This window comes from Micromys minutus (genome assembly GCF_963924665.1).
Source record: "Micromys minutus genome assembly, chromosome: 3".
NCBI classification, from domain to species: Eukaryota; Metazoa; Chordata; class Mammalia; order Rodentia; family Muridae; genus Micromys; species Micromys minutus.
This window is the reverse complement of record NC_137972.1, coordinates 81,789,343-81,803,228: the sequence shown is the minus strand read 5'-3', so window position 1 is coordinate 81,803,228 and position 13,886 is coordinate 81,789,343. Positions and strand designations below refer to the sequence as shown.

Here is a 13,886-nt window from a genome sequence, read left to right as displayed (position 1 = left end):
CTGGAAGCCACTCGCTTAGAACCCAGCTATGACACTATGAGAAAAGTTCTAGTAGGCGTGTGAAGAAGCCAACACAGATGACCTGTCTGACAGCCATGGACATTCCCAACAAGTAGGCAGCATTTTTAACCTTCCAGCCAACTCAACACTGACACCACCTGAAAGCAAATTTTCTTAACCATTACAGATTGCAAAGCTTTGGTGTCCTGACACATGGAATTGTGGGTGCTTTGTTATGGCACAGTGGACAGTGGTGGGGAGACAGTGACAGGAGAGACCAGAGGAACCTGAACCTGGCCTATCTGATGCCAAGTCCACAAATGCAGAGTAGAAGGTAGGTCTCGATGGTCCTTCAGCAGCAAAGCGGGACATGCCTGTCTCTTCCCTACGAGACTAGGAAATAGCCTGAAATAATGGCTTCCTGTTTCCTAATCAGGATCTGTGCTCTCTGAAGGAAATAAGTGATCTGGCAAGGGAGTTCTTAGAGGAGGGTCAAGTGCTAAAGTGTCCTATCTCTTAGAACAAGGCCCGCTGAGCAACCTACACATCTGCAAAGACACAGAAGTGTGCACAGTGACCACCATAGTCCTTTATTCACAAATACAAGCAAAACCCAAGGGTTTCTAACTACATCAGGAAAACCAGCAGCACAGCAGGGAGAGGTACTCCAGGAAAGGAACAAACAACAACAAAGCAGTTGGCCTAGGAATCTCGGGATGTAGAGTAAGAAAAACAAAGGACCAGAAGTATTAAAGAAGGGAGAAAACTATAGATCCATCAACTGTGTGATTGGGAAAAGATCAGACATCCAACTTCACCTACCCAGTCTGAGATTATAGATGTGTACCACTCTGCCTAATTACACACTTAAGTCCATGAGTCCTTAAGACTGAAACATCTCACTGAATAGGATTAGGAAGAAAACTCCCCTCCCAGCATGCCCCGCTGGTCTGCTTGGTTCTGTTCTCCACAGGACTGTCCGTCACTAGCATGCTGTATACTTATGTATGAAACATATTAGCTACGACCTGTCTCCCCCTACTATTCTGCCAGCTCCAGGAAAGTGGGAACGGTTACCTGATTTATTCACTAACAGTGTCTAGACGCAAAAGATGCCAGCAAAGAGTTAAGGAATTAAATTAAACCTGGAGGCAAAAGGCAATGTTTTATAACTCCAGTTATAGGAAGGAAATCGTGAAAAATGTGGTGTTTCCTTCAAGAGGACAAAAAGCAGAGCTGTCACCCAACACAAAGAGCCTAAGGTTAGAAAACAGAGTTAGCAAAGAAGAAGACATTGGGCCTAGAATAATAAATAAGCCCTGCCCTAACAGTGATTGGTAAAGGGCTAAAGAGCAGCTACATTTCCCAGCATGCTATAACTAAGGATATTTACTCTCCATGCCCCTAGATAGAAAAATTAACCACCAGTACTGTTCAGTAAAAAGCAAAGAAGGTCCAAGGAAGAAGACAACGTAGAAACAAGAAACTGAAATCCTGAAGGATTGAAAGAAGCTGGTCACGACTTAAGGGGATCCTCAGAGAATCTGCTTAAAGCCACACAATATAATGATATGACTTTTCATATTTATAAAGGTCCTCTGGCTCCACTCACACTAATTCCAGAGTCCTTTCCCCATCCTCCCCAACAGAGGCAGTGGTCTTCCCCAGTAGATTGTCCTGAAGCTGTTTGTATTTTAATGTTAATTCCACTTCCCCTAGAAGGGCTGGCTAGTCCTGACTCCAACTGAACCTCCCCATTTTAATTAGTAAAATGAAGGAAAGCCAGTGACTGGGTGGGGTGAAGGAAGTGGAGAGGGCTGACAGATCGGAGGAGGTTAGAAGTAGAGGCAACATAGAGGTTCCCAAGGACCAGCTGGACCCAGGTGATATTAATTGGTTTTAAATAGCTATGAACATTAAGGATTTTATAGGTCTAGTATCTTAGATGAAGGGCAGTTTGTATCTTTGTCTATTTGATGTAATCTTGTTGTGTAGAGGGTTTGTGGATTGAGAGTTGAACATATAAACCTATATGAAAAGCTGGCAGGCTGTAGAGTTGTGTTTCTGTGGGATTCTGGGGTACAGAAATACCCCAGGACAGAGGCGGAGAACAGGCGGTAGTAAACCGCCAAGGGAAAGGAGTTGTGCGGACGAGTTGGGCCATGTTGGTGGCTCGGACCGGGCGCCAGAGGTTCATGGGGCACCAGAGGTTCGTGGGGCTCCGAACTAAAACCAGGCCTGAGGAGTGAGACCTCAGGGCCAGTAAAGAGATAAACCATTTTTTTGTTTTTTGATATTTACTGCAGCATTCCCCCTCACAGGCAGCCTTCCTGGATTGCTGAACTTTAAATCTTCATGAAGTTGATTAAAGTGATGACCGAGAATGGCTTACTTAGAAAAACAAGACTTTAACTGTGAAATTAATTAACAAACAGCCAAATAACAAAGATACAGACTCAGACAGGCAGCTTGAATATCAAAGGGTCAGTGGTGAGTAACCCATGGGCACCACTGAGCAGTTTGTCAGCAGTATTTTGAAAAGGTGATAGCTTTTGGTACTTGTCACCCAATGTATGTAAAGATTTAAGTGCCATGTCACATCCCGCCTCCCTCTAGAGGCTCATGTGTTCAAAGCTTGGTCCCCAACTGCAGGCACTGTTGGAGGGTCATGCCACTTAACCAGTGAGCTAATCCACAGATGACTTCATACTGAAAGGATTGTGGGGGTGGAGCCTGGCTGGAGAAAGTAGTTACCTAAGTGCATCTTTAAGAGCATACTTTACCCTGCCCGGTTCCTCTGGTTTCTCTCAGGGCCTCTGGTTTACCACAAGGGGAGCCATTTTCCTGCCCCATGTGCTCCTGACGTTCTGCCTCAGAACCAGAAGGAATGGAGCTCAGTGATCGAGGACAGAAACCTGTGGAACCTTAACATTAAGTAGATCTTCCCTCCCAGTAGGCTCATATTCTCCAGCATCGTGTCTGTGATGAACGCTGTTTCACACACTCTACGGCAGAGAATATGAATTCTGGGTATTGGGAGTATTAGCTGTCTGTAAAATATGCCCTTCCCCAGTAGTTCACCATTTCCTTGACCCTAGTGTTGGCAAGATTGGCCTATAGTCAGAAAGTAGAAAAGAGAAGTGAAAAAGAAAACACAGCGCAGAGATGAACAAACTACCCTCAGTGCTGGATAGCTAAGTGAACTCTACCCTAGCTGTCAGATTTAATGCCAGTATCTGGCATTGACTGGATACTTCCTGTACTAGGAATTGTGGGTAAGTTACCAGCTCATTCACAGTCTACAAGGAAGTTAGACTTATCACTCATAACAATCACAGCTGGGTTGGAGAAACACAATCGTGACTGCATGAGGCCATAGCAAGGGAAGTATGAGGGAGATGCTATCTTCCTTACCTGTTGCTAGATTTATGGCTGAGACATCAAGCAAAAGACAAATGATCAAGAGAAACTCATAAAGGTGGCTTTATAACTTTTCTGTGACACCATGCCTCCAGAAATGGAGGTTTGCTGGAACACAGAAGCCTGAGAGTTTGTTTGTGTGCTGCTTGATGAGAAGTGTATATCTTGGGAAAATAGAAGTGTACAAAGGCAGCAATCACGGGTGGGGACAGTGCCAGACCAGTTTGTTCAGGTTCTGATTGGCATCTCTGGGTCTTCAGGGATCAGGAGATCCCTCTCCTCGAGGGCACTTCTAGAATGGAAGTGTGTGACCTGCTTCACGGGAACAATGAGGGAATGATGGTTTTGTTGTTTTCTCAGATGCTGCATTCAGAGGTACCTTAGGCACTGTTCTACTGCTGTAGTAGCAAATCCTAGAAAAGAAAGCAGTTAGTCGGGTTGTGGTGGCACACCCCTTTAATCCCACATGCCTTGGAAGGCAGAGGCAGGAGGATCTGAGTTTGAAGCCTGTTCTCCACAGCAAGTTCCAGGACAGCCAGGGCTACACAGAGAAATGCTGTATCAAACAACAACAACAACAACAACACAAGAACGCATTTAGTTGGGGCTTGCTTACAGCTTCAGAGGCTTAATCCATTATTATGGCAGTGAACACGGCAGCACACAGGCAGACATCGTGTTAGAGAAGTAGCAGAGAGTTCTACATCTGGATCCATAGGCAACAGGGAGAGAGACTAGATCCAGCTTGTGTTTTTGAGACTGCAAAGTCAACCCCCAGTGATATACATGGCCACACCTTCTAATCCTTCTCAAGTAGTGCCACTCCCTGATGACTAAACATTCAAATATATGAGCCTATGGGGGCCATTCTTATCTAAACCACCACCAAGAAATAATACATCCTGAACCCTCACAGGATAGGTAAGTCATCAAATGTGACCTCAGAAGGAGCAGGATGGAGGGGACCTTTCAAAAAGCATGTGGAATGGCCCGATGGAGGAAATGCTTAGGACAAGAGGACTAGAGGAAAGTGACATGCTCAGCTAGGCTGTTTCATTAGCTGGGGCTGGCGGTGTGCAGAGATTAGGTGAGCTGGTGGAGACAGGCAGCAAAGAGGAGAGAACAGTCATCTCAGCAGGAAACTAAGGGGCCTGTGCTGAGCAGCTGAGAGCAGAAAGGACATGTTAATTAGGAATTGGAGCCTAGTGTCTGGTGGTTAATTGACTGAGAGTAAAGTGGGCCAGAGGATTTAGGCATGACAGGTGGCTAGGAATAAAGGAGCCAAGAAGAAAGATTCTCTGAAATGAACTGAATCCCATATGTTTCATGGTTTTTCTCTAAAACCTGGAGACAGGTTCCTCCTTCCTTAAGCTGGTTGCTTCCCAAATAAAACACTGAGTGTTATAAACTGGGAAAGAAAGGAAAAAGCTATCAGGATGTAGATGTACGATAAAGATCTATTGGATAATTTATCTGCGCATCCCCTCCACCCAGGTTCCTGCTGTGTAGCCCAGGCTAACCTGGAACCCATTCTTCTATCTCACTCTTCCCTCTGCTCAAATCACAGGCACCTGTGAATTTGCCATGGAGCTATTCTCAGTGCTTGATTCTCAGACACCTCCCCAACGCTCTGCTTCCCTGGAACACGGGGGTTCTGAGAATCAGCACGCATCCCTCACCTAGCTTAGGAAGAAGTGCCTTGAAAATCTGATATGAAAAATCCTAGGGAAATAAGGCTCCATCTTCAGCATGAGTGGCTTGGGATGTCACTAAAGACAGGGCCTCTATGCCTTCCTAATCCCACCTTCCGCATGCTGGATTTTCACCTTTAAGCTTAGTAACATAAACCTGCTTCCTCTGGGGTTTTTAGTTTAACTAGATCACAAAGACCGGCTCATTGGCTGGAACTCACAGTTTGATTGGTTCAGCGGCACCAACGGGGAGACAAGATCATTCTTGGTTACTCCCGGAAAACAGAGTCAGTCCCTCAAGGGCATGTGCTGTCACAGAATGAAACTGGATTCTAAAAACTAGAACAGAAACAGAAAGTGGCTGTCTGTGCCGTGGAACATCACAGAAGAGGATGAGAATATGCGGAAAGAAAAGAAGGAAACAGAACCAGAAGGCAAAGAGTTTCCTAAATACTTCTTGGTGGCACTTAACAATAGAAAGATGTGTTGTTTTGTTTCTCGAGACAGAGTTTCTGTGTGTAACTCTGGCTATCCTGGACTCACCTCTGTAGACCAGGCTGACCTTAAACTCACAGAGATTGGCTGGCTTCTGCCTCCCAAGTGCACCACCATGCCCGGCTTTAAAAAAGATTTTTTAAAAGTCTTATCTATGCAACACACTTAGCAGGATATGGCTGGTTTACGTGTATTGTCATATCTGGGATGTATGCCTTTAAGGGTCCTAGCACAGTGGCAATCTTTGGTGACAGTGTCTTAACTACTGCACTATAAAATACGGATGTTTACTAACTCCTTGGTGGAAGTGGTGTTCTGCATGTACAAATAATCCAGTAAGTTCCTTATGGACTACTGTTCGTCCTACTGTGGGAGAGGCCAGCTTTTCACTGCTGAGCCCAGATGCCTCTGTGCTGGCTTTAGACTCACTGTTATCTGCATCTTTTTAATCAGTAGTAAAGGCTGTATTGGGTAAGATCCTTGGGCGCTCTGAGTCTAAGCAATTAATCCTTTTGTTATCTCAAGTAAATAAGTTACAATCTTATCATATCCCTTAGGCAGGTGACAAAATAAACCTTGGCAAGGTTAAAACCCTTGCCCACGTGCATCTAGACTGAACAGAACTGCAGAGCACCGGGGCTTGGAGGCTTTCTACTGCGGCCTGTGGCTGCCTGCACGGTGGTGCCAGTTCACGCGACGGGAATGTAATCAAGTGACTCCATCTGTAAATACAACGGCTAGCATGCTATACGGTTCTGTTGAATTCTGTTGTGACTATTGAGACCACAGGCAAGGCTGAGAGCCAGACTGTCTTTCCACTTCACATCGAGAATTTTGGCTGAACTTCTTAAATTTGTTTACGTTTATTTTTTGTATGTGCGTGTGTGTGTGTGTGTGTGTGTGTGTGATGTATCTGTGTGGGTATGTGTGCTCCAGCGTGAAGGTATAGGTCAGAGCTTCAGAGTGCAATCGCAGAGTTGGCGCTCTTCTTCTAACATGTGAATTCTGGGGGTCAAACTCAGGTCATCGGGTTGATGGGGAAGTACCTTCACTTACTGAGCCATCTTTATGGTGAGTGCCAGTTGACATTTGTCAACATAAAACGTGTGCTACAGAGCCCAGGCAAGGCAGTTTCAGAGAATGAAGTGAACTGTCAGGCCCGGGGTGGTGAAGTCACAGAACAGAAAGAGACTCTGGTCTTCAGTTAGATCACCAGCCAGCAGCCTTAGAGCTACATGTAGGGGTGGATGTCAGAGCCAGACCACACCAGCGTGGGAAGCGTGAGGTGTGTGAGAAAATGAAGATGCTTAGACACAAAGGAAGAGGAAACGTGAATGGAACCGTGAAGGAAGGGACATGAATGGAAGCTGAGGCTGGGTTGAGGAAACTTCCCAGGATGGGGGATTGGCTACCTGGAAAAGAGAGCCATGGAATAGGAGAATTAATGTTGCCAGAAGGAGAATGAATGCACAGAGTGGCTCTGAATAGTGGGATGAATTCAAGTGCAAAGACAGGAAAAGTCATCTTGAAAAGAAGGGGGAAGGGGGTTTCTGCAGCTGGCAGGAAAGAGTCAAGCAAATGCTTACACTGGAATTGTCTGCTTTCCAAGGGCAGAGCTAATGAGACGTGTTCACATAATCAGCATCTATATTTATTTTCCTGTAACCCAAGAGGCAGCAGATGCAAGAGAAGTGGACTCTGAAACCCAACCTGCTGCTTTGTATTTCATTTCTGGCCAGGACATGTTTTTCGTGGAAGGTCATATTTAAATCCTGCAACAGAATCACAGCAACTGTGCTCAGAACACAGAGCCCAGCTCCTCCAGGCTGTAAGCCCTAAGGTTATTTTTATTATCACAAAAAGCTTGAAGAGATCGTGTAAATTGGACTAATTTTAGTTACCTGCGTTGTATTTGCCTCCATCAGAGTAGTCTGAGACATCCAACAAGAATAGAGCAACGGAATGATGAGAGTAGATTAAGTGGAAAGGTAGCAATAACAAGAGCAAATGCGAACCCAGGAAGTAGGAGAAATGAGGTGCTGTAAGGTAAACAAAAACAAAGTTAAAGGAAGTTTCTGTAGAGTAGGCCTTAGGAAATTGTAGCACAGAAACTAGCAGTGAGAACGTAAGCCTTGTGGCCCATTCTTGTGATGCTGAGGATGTTGGGACAGAGGATCAAGGGCTCAAAGCTAGCTTACAATACATAGCAAGAATCTTTAAAACAAAAAGCCAAACAAAAAGAAATAAGCAGTTAGTATTTAAGCTGACTCATTTTTGAGTAATTGCTAGCATCTTGTAGCAAGGAAAATGGAGACTGGAAAGGTGATGTAAACTGGTCATGATGTGTAACAAATTGTGGCCTAAACACAATTCAAAACCAGGTGAATTGGTTTCAAAATCCTTTCTCTCCTTACCCTACTCTATAACAGCAGCTCTCAAACTGGTCTCAAGTATCTTAACATTCTTTGATCTCAGGATTTTAGAAAATATAACTGCTTTTAGGATAAAAAATCCTTAGCTAACTAGGAATTTTTAAAAAGGTTACTACCTTCTACATGGGAAAGAGCAGCTGTGAACAACCTATAGTTAATTAGCATTATACTCGATGGGGAAAGATGGAAGATATTGCCCTGAAGATTCAACCATTGGGAGGGAGGGTGGTCTGCCTCTGATGTGTGTGGTACTGTTGATCACCAGGTTTGATTCAGCTTCTCTGTTTGGATGGGCAGAGTACTCTCTTTCTCTCTCTGTCCCATGCATGTCCCTGAGAGGGCCTCAGAGTAGGAAAGAACTACTCAGTGGTCAAAGCTACATAAGTACAAGGCTCTGCTTCCAGAACCCCCAAAGCAGCTCTCAGGATCAGGAACAAAGTATGCTGATTCTCACCTCTCACCTCTCCTCTCATTGCTGCTCTAGGACTCTGAGCTAGAGCAATCAGGGAAAAAGGAAAAGAAAAAATATCTAAAGTGGGAAGATGAAATAAAACTTTTTATTCACAGATTATCTGATTCTATATAGAGAAAGTATCAAAGAATACATGCACAAAAACCATTAGAATTAATTGTTGAATTTGGCAGTTTGGCAGATATAAAATTGAAACCCAGAAATCTGTTGCATTTTTATATGCACAATGGACCGTTCAAGCACTTTTTAAAAAATTCCATTTGTAATAGTATCAAAAAGAATACTTGGGGGAAAGGTTAGTGAAGGAGAAATAAGTTTTGTTGTGTGTATATGTATGAATGTGCACATTCATATGTGTGTGGTTTTATTGCTGTGACAAGGCACCACGACCACAGCAACTCTTACAAAGGAAAGTATTTAATTGGGGCTAGCTTACATTTTCAGAGGTTTAGGCCATTATCAGCAAGGCAGGAAGCAACACAGCATGCAGGCAGACATGGTGTTGGAGAAGTAACTGATCCAAAGGGTCAGTTATTAGAGAGAGATGCTAGGCCTGGTTTGTTCATTTGAAACCTCAAAGCCCACCCACCCCCAGTAGCATACTTCCTCCAACCAGGCCACATCTACTCCAACAGGGACACACTTCCTAATAGTACCATTTCCTGGTGACCAGGCATTTAAGTCCACAAGCTTATAGGAGCCATTGCTATCCAAACGAATCCAGTGTCTCTAATTGATCTGGAACTTGCCCAGTAGATAAGCTGGCTGGCCACCAAACCCCAAGGATCTGCCTGTCTCTACCTCCCCACTGCTAGGATTATAATCATGCAGATTTTGTACAAATACTGGGAACTGAATTTAGGCCCTCATGTCTGCCTCGGAGGACACCAGGTATGCACACATGCAGGCAAACACTCATACACATAAAATAATAAATAAATCGTTTAGAAGAAAATGGGAAAAGTAGACCAGTGAATCTAATCAAAATGAAAAAGCTTTAAGGTTCTAATAACAGTAGCAAGAAAGTAAGAAGAGAAGCAATAGAATGGAAACCATATTTGTAAACCATGCATGCAATAAAGCTCCAGCATTCCAGAACATATGATGAACAATTACAACTCAAAAACACAATTTTAGGATGACCAATGAGCACATGAAATTAATGGTTCGGTAAGTACATCAATAATCAGGAAAATACCACAAATCAAATGAGAAAAAAATCAAAACCACAAATGAGATGCCACTTGAAAACCACTAAGCTCTCTTGGGTCTGAGGCAGGAGATGTGTACATCTCAACATACCACTCTGCGTGAAGAAAGACCGCCATCTTGTCCTGAGCCTCAGAAGCAGCATTTAGAGGCTGGAGCACAACAGACATCCATGTGGCTGTGCAGAGGAGTGACTTAAGTGCTGTGAGTCACTGTTCTAGAAGCATGAAGTCAAGTCTCCATCCTCCATCCCGGTATCCGGGACACAACTCCAAAGCAATGGTTGTTGCTTAGGATACGTGCAGGCTGGTGATGGCTGACATACTGGCCCTGCCCCTGGCGTCCTGGTGTCCACAGCTGACCTTAGCATTCATTCTAACCTGTGGCCTAGTTTTCGCTTCTCTTGGCTAGAGCCTGAGAGCTGCTCTCCAGCTGGCCCAGCCTCGGCTTGGCTCTTGCTGACCCCATGAGCTTTACTGACACATTGTCTACCAGGCCCTAGGTGGAAGGTCCAGGCAAGAAGGACACTTGCCCCACCCAGCAGTATTGTAGAAATCTAGTTTTTCTCGTTAAGCCTAGGAGCTAAGAGAGGCTCAGGAGTCGGTGAGCACCACATCTCCTCCTCGACCACTGAATTTTCTCCAAATTACCTTGATAAGGAGGCCAAATTCCCACTCCTTTCTTTCGAGGTAGATAAATCTCCTGTCTCAAAGGATTGAGCCACGCAGAGGAGGTGCACACCTTTAGCCCCAACACTCAAGGTCTCTGAGTTTGTGGGGGCAGCTGGGGCTGGCTTAGGAGCTGTCGGAAAAGCCGGCTTGGGCTTTTTGCTCTTTGACCTGTCCTTTGCCTGGAGCTCAAACTGGGGTCACAGGCATATGTACATAAGTCTTAAGAGTAGGGAGGACATGTTTTCCCAACGTAGGGGGATGCCAAGGCAATGGGGCGGAGAGGGTGATCAGAAGGGAGTGCACCTTCGTGAAGGCAAATGGAGCGGGAGGAAGGGTAAAGGGATAACATCTCAAATACAGAGTATCTAATAAAAAATGTAAAATTTGAAATAAATAAATAAATACCAAAGGTGACAATCATATAAAATATACAAAGAAAAATTTTTTAAAAATAGTGAGGGATGTGACTTCACATGCTTATCAGTTTCTGTGGCACATGCCTTTCTGCCTTTGTCTTCTTTGCTTTAGCTTCTATTTATATCCTGTGTTCATCCTTCCAAAGAGCAGGCAGTCTAGCAGCAGCTACCATTTCACGAACTCCCCGAAACACAGAAATTGCAAGGACCTAATCACTGCCTTTTATACTTTCTAATTCTCTTCTCTTCTTTGGCATCAAATCATTTTCTAAAATAGATCCTTTCCCCTGCCTTTCCCCACTGCCTTTTCTAGAGTTTTCCTCAATGCCTTTCTGTCAGTAGGTCTTTTCCTTCTGAGTCCTCTCATCTGCTCTAATTATAAACCAGCAAGCAGGGTGGCATATGTTACCTTCCCTAGGCTGACTTCCAGAAAGCACTGACAAGCAAAAGAAAGGTCTCTGTAAGAAAGCCGTGTTTAGTTTGGGACCCAGAAAATTGTTCTTGCTGCCATGGTATTTCAAGAAATACACAAAAAAGGAGTTTGATTTTGAGCTGAGCAGGCCTTCCTCCTCTTGATAATGTAGACGCTTTCTGGGACAGGAGATGTTCATTTTAGTCACCTTTGTAATCTCTATTAGACCTCTATCCTTGCCAATGGGCACAGAAGTGGATTGAATAGTATCTCTTCAGATTCAAGGCATTTCACAGGCCCAAGAAATAATGGTGACTTATAACAGTCATGCCTGGTGTCCTTGTTGGAGCTTACCTGGGAGTTCACTTAAGATTTTAATGTACTCTCTTCCCAGTGCTTTTCCTTATAAAAATCAACCTCTTCTTTTCCCCTCAATTATCAATAAGGGAAATCACCCTTTACTTCATCATTCTGTAAGATATAAGAGCAGTGGTTATATGATTTCCTGTATATATTGTGCAAATATTTTTATAAAGTCTTAGGCATTTCAAACAAAATGCTGTACTCTGAGCCTGGAGAAAAAATGAGTGTATTGTGTACCTGGCTGTGTGTGTGATCACTCTTTTTTGTCAGTATTATGGGTTGAGGACACTTTTTCACATCAATAAACCTCTTTCCAACAGATAATTCTTACTCCATCACACGGCTGACTGTCCTGTAGTGGTCATGGGAAGAAGGAAACTGAATTGAGGAATTGCCTAGATTAGACTGTCTCGTGGGCATGTCTGTGGCACATTTTCTTGATAAATGGTTGGCTGGGAGGGACCCTCCCAGTGTGGGCTGTGCCACTCAGGGGGAAGTTGTACTGGATTGTATGAGACAGCTGGCTGGACTCAAGCCAAGGGAAGCAAGCTAGTAAACAACGTTCCTCCCTGGTCTCTGCTTCCTCTGGTTTCTGCTCTGACCTGCCTCAATGTGGACTGTAACCTATAAAATGGAATAAACCCTCTTCCGCCGCAAGATGCCTTTGGTCAGTACCACAGCAACAGAAAGCAACACAGAACAACAGTCACATGTCCATTTTAAAAATCACTGCCACACTTCTATATCCTTGTTTTAAAATCTACACCCAGCTCTATTTCTTCAAGATAGATTACCATAGACAGAATTTCTTAAACAAGGTATTTATTGGCTTTAATCTGTGGACATATACTTCTGAATTACTTTAGTACAGTAATTGTTTTATCCATGAAAAGCAAAAATGAGATGTGGGCATAGTTCATTGGTGGAGTACTTCCCTAATGTGTACAAAGACCTAGGCTTGAGGCCCAGAACAATAGAGGGAGATGGGTATTTGTCTTATTGATTTGTAAAGGTCCTTTATATATTACAGCCCATACCTCTGCCATAAAAACTCTTTGTTGGTAAACTCAATATTCTGTTTTTCTCTACTTTTGATTTTATTATGTATTTATAATAATTTTAGGTAGATAGGTTTTAACAGCTTTAATCTGACATGCCTTTATTTTTTATTTTATAAACATTGATTTTGATGTCCTGTTTATAAAGGCATTTCCTACCTTAAAAAGCAACCATTTCCACTTGAATTTTACTCTGGTTCCTTTATAGTTTATTCTTGGTGTTGTTCTCCCTTCCTCTTCCTTTTTATTATTATGGTTTTGTTTTGTTAAGGCAAGATCCCTGAATAAGGCTCAGGCTGGCTTTGAACTCACTATACATCCCAGGACTGCCTCACACTCACCTGTCTCAACCACCTGAGTGCATGTAATTATTGACACAGCCAGGTTTCCATTATATTTTAAAATATATAGACTACTATTTCAAATATATAGGGGAGCAATATTCTCTAACTCACATGATATATAATATAATTTTATATTAGTGTCTTTACTAATGAGTCACATACTTTCTCCACTAACATGAACTGTTATCCTGTATGTCTGTCTATCATAGTTTCTGGATTTCCCAGTTTCTCTAAGTATAGTAGACTATTACTTATCAGCCACATATACTATGATTTGTGCATGACCAGGCCCTCCTGCTAGCTTCCCACATCTCACTTCTGTTAACCATTTCAGAGCCTCTGCCGGGCAGCCCTGTCTTCACACTCATGAAGTTAAAGCTCAGGGCAGTTCACTGGCATGAGGACCCCAGCAACATCTACACGCAAGCCTATGTTTTTATAAACTTTGAAGAGTAAGATATTCCACAATAGTTGGTTGACTACTGCTTATGGAAAAGAAAAAAATCTTCTATGACAAATACCCTGAGTTAAGAGCATAAAAAAGGAGGTAAGTGGAGGTTAGCTGGGTTTTGCAGGACATCCTTCTGTGGTTCCTAGGCTCCTTCATGCTAAGAGATTCTGTAGGACGGGGATTCTCAACCTGTGGATCGTGACCCCTTCATGGGTTGAATGACCTTTTCACAGAGGTCACATGTCAGATATCCTACATATCAGATGTCTTCATTACAATTCATAACAGTAGCAAAATGACAGTTATGAAATAGTAATGACATAATCGTATGGCTGAGGGTCACCACAGCCTCAGGAGCCTATGGATGTATGACCATCCATAACATAATTGTATGGTTAAAGTGTCACATCATGGGGAAGGTTGAGAACCAGTGATCTAGGAAGACTTCTACC

The 13,886-nt window shown here is 43.5% G+C and overlaps 1 long non-coding RNA gene across 1 annotated transcript; it reads right to left on the bottom strand.

Moving 5' to 3' along the window:
• Nucleotides 1-3,487: 3,487 nt before the first annotated feature.
• Nucleotides 3,488-7,635, bottom strand: LOC308419204. The gene is made up of 3 exons (XR_013974985.1): nucleotides 7,508-7,635; nucleotides 5,333-5,450; nucleotides 3,488-3,833 (listed from the first exon to the last, which is right to left on the bottom strand). It is a non-coding gene; the product is annotated as an uncharacterized lncRNA (long non-coding RNA).
• Nucleotides 7,636-13,886: the final 6,251 nt, after the last annotated feature.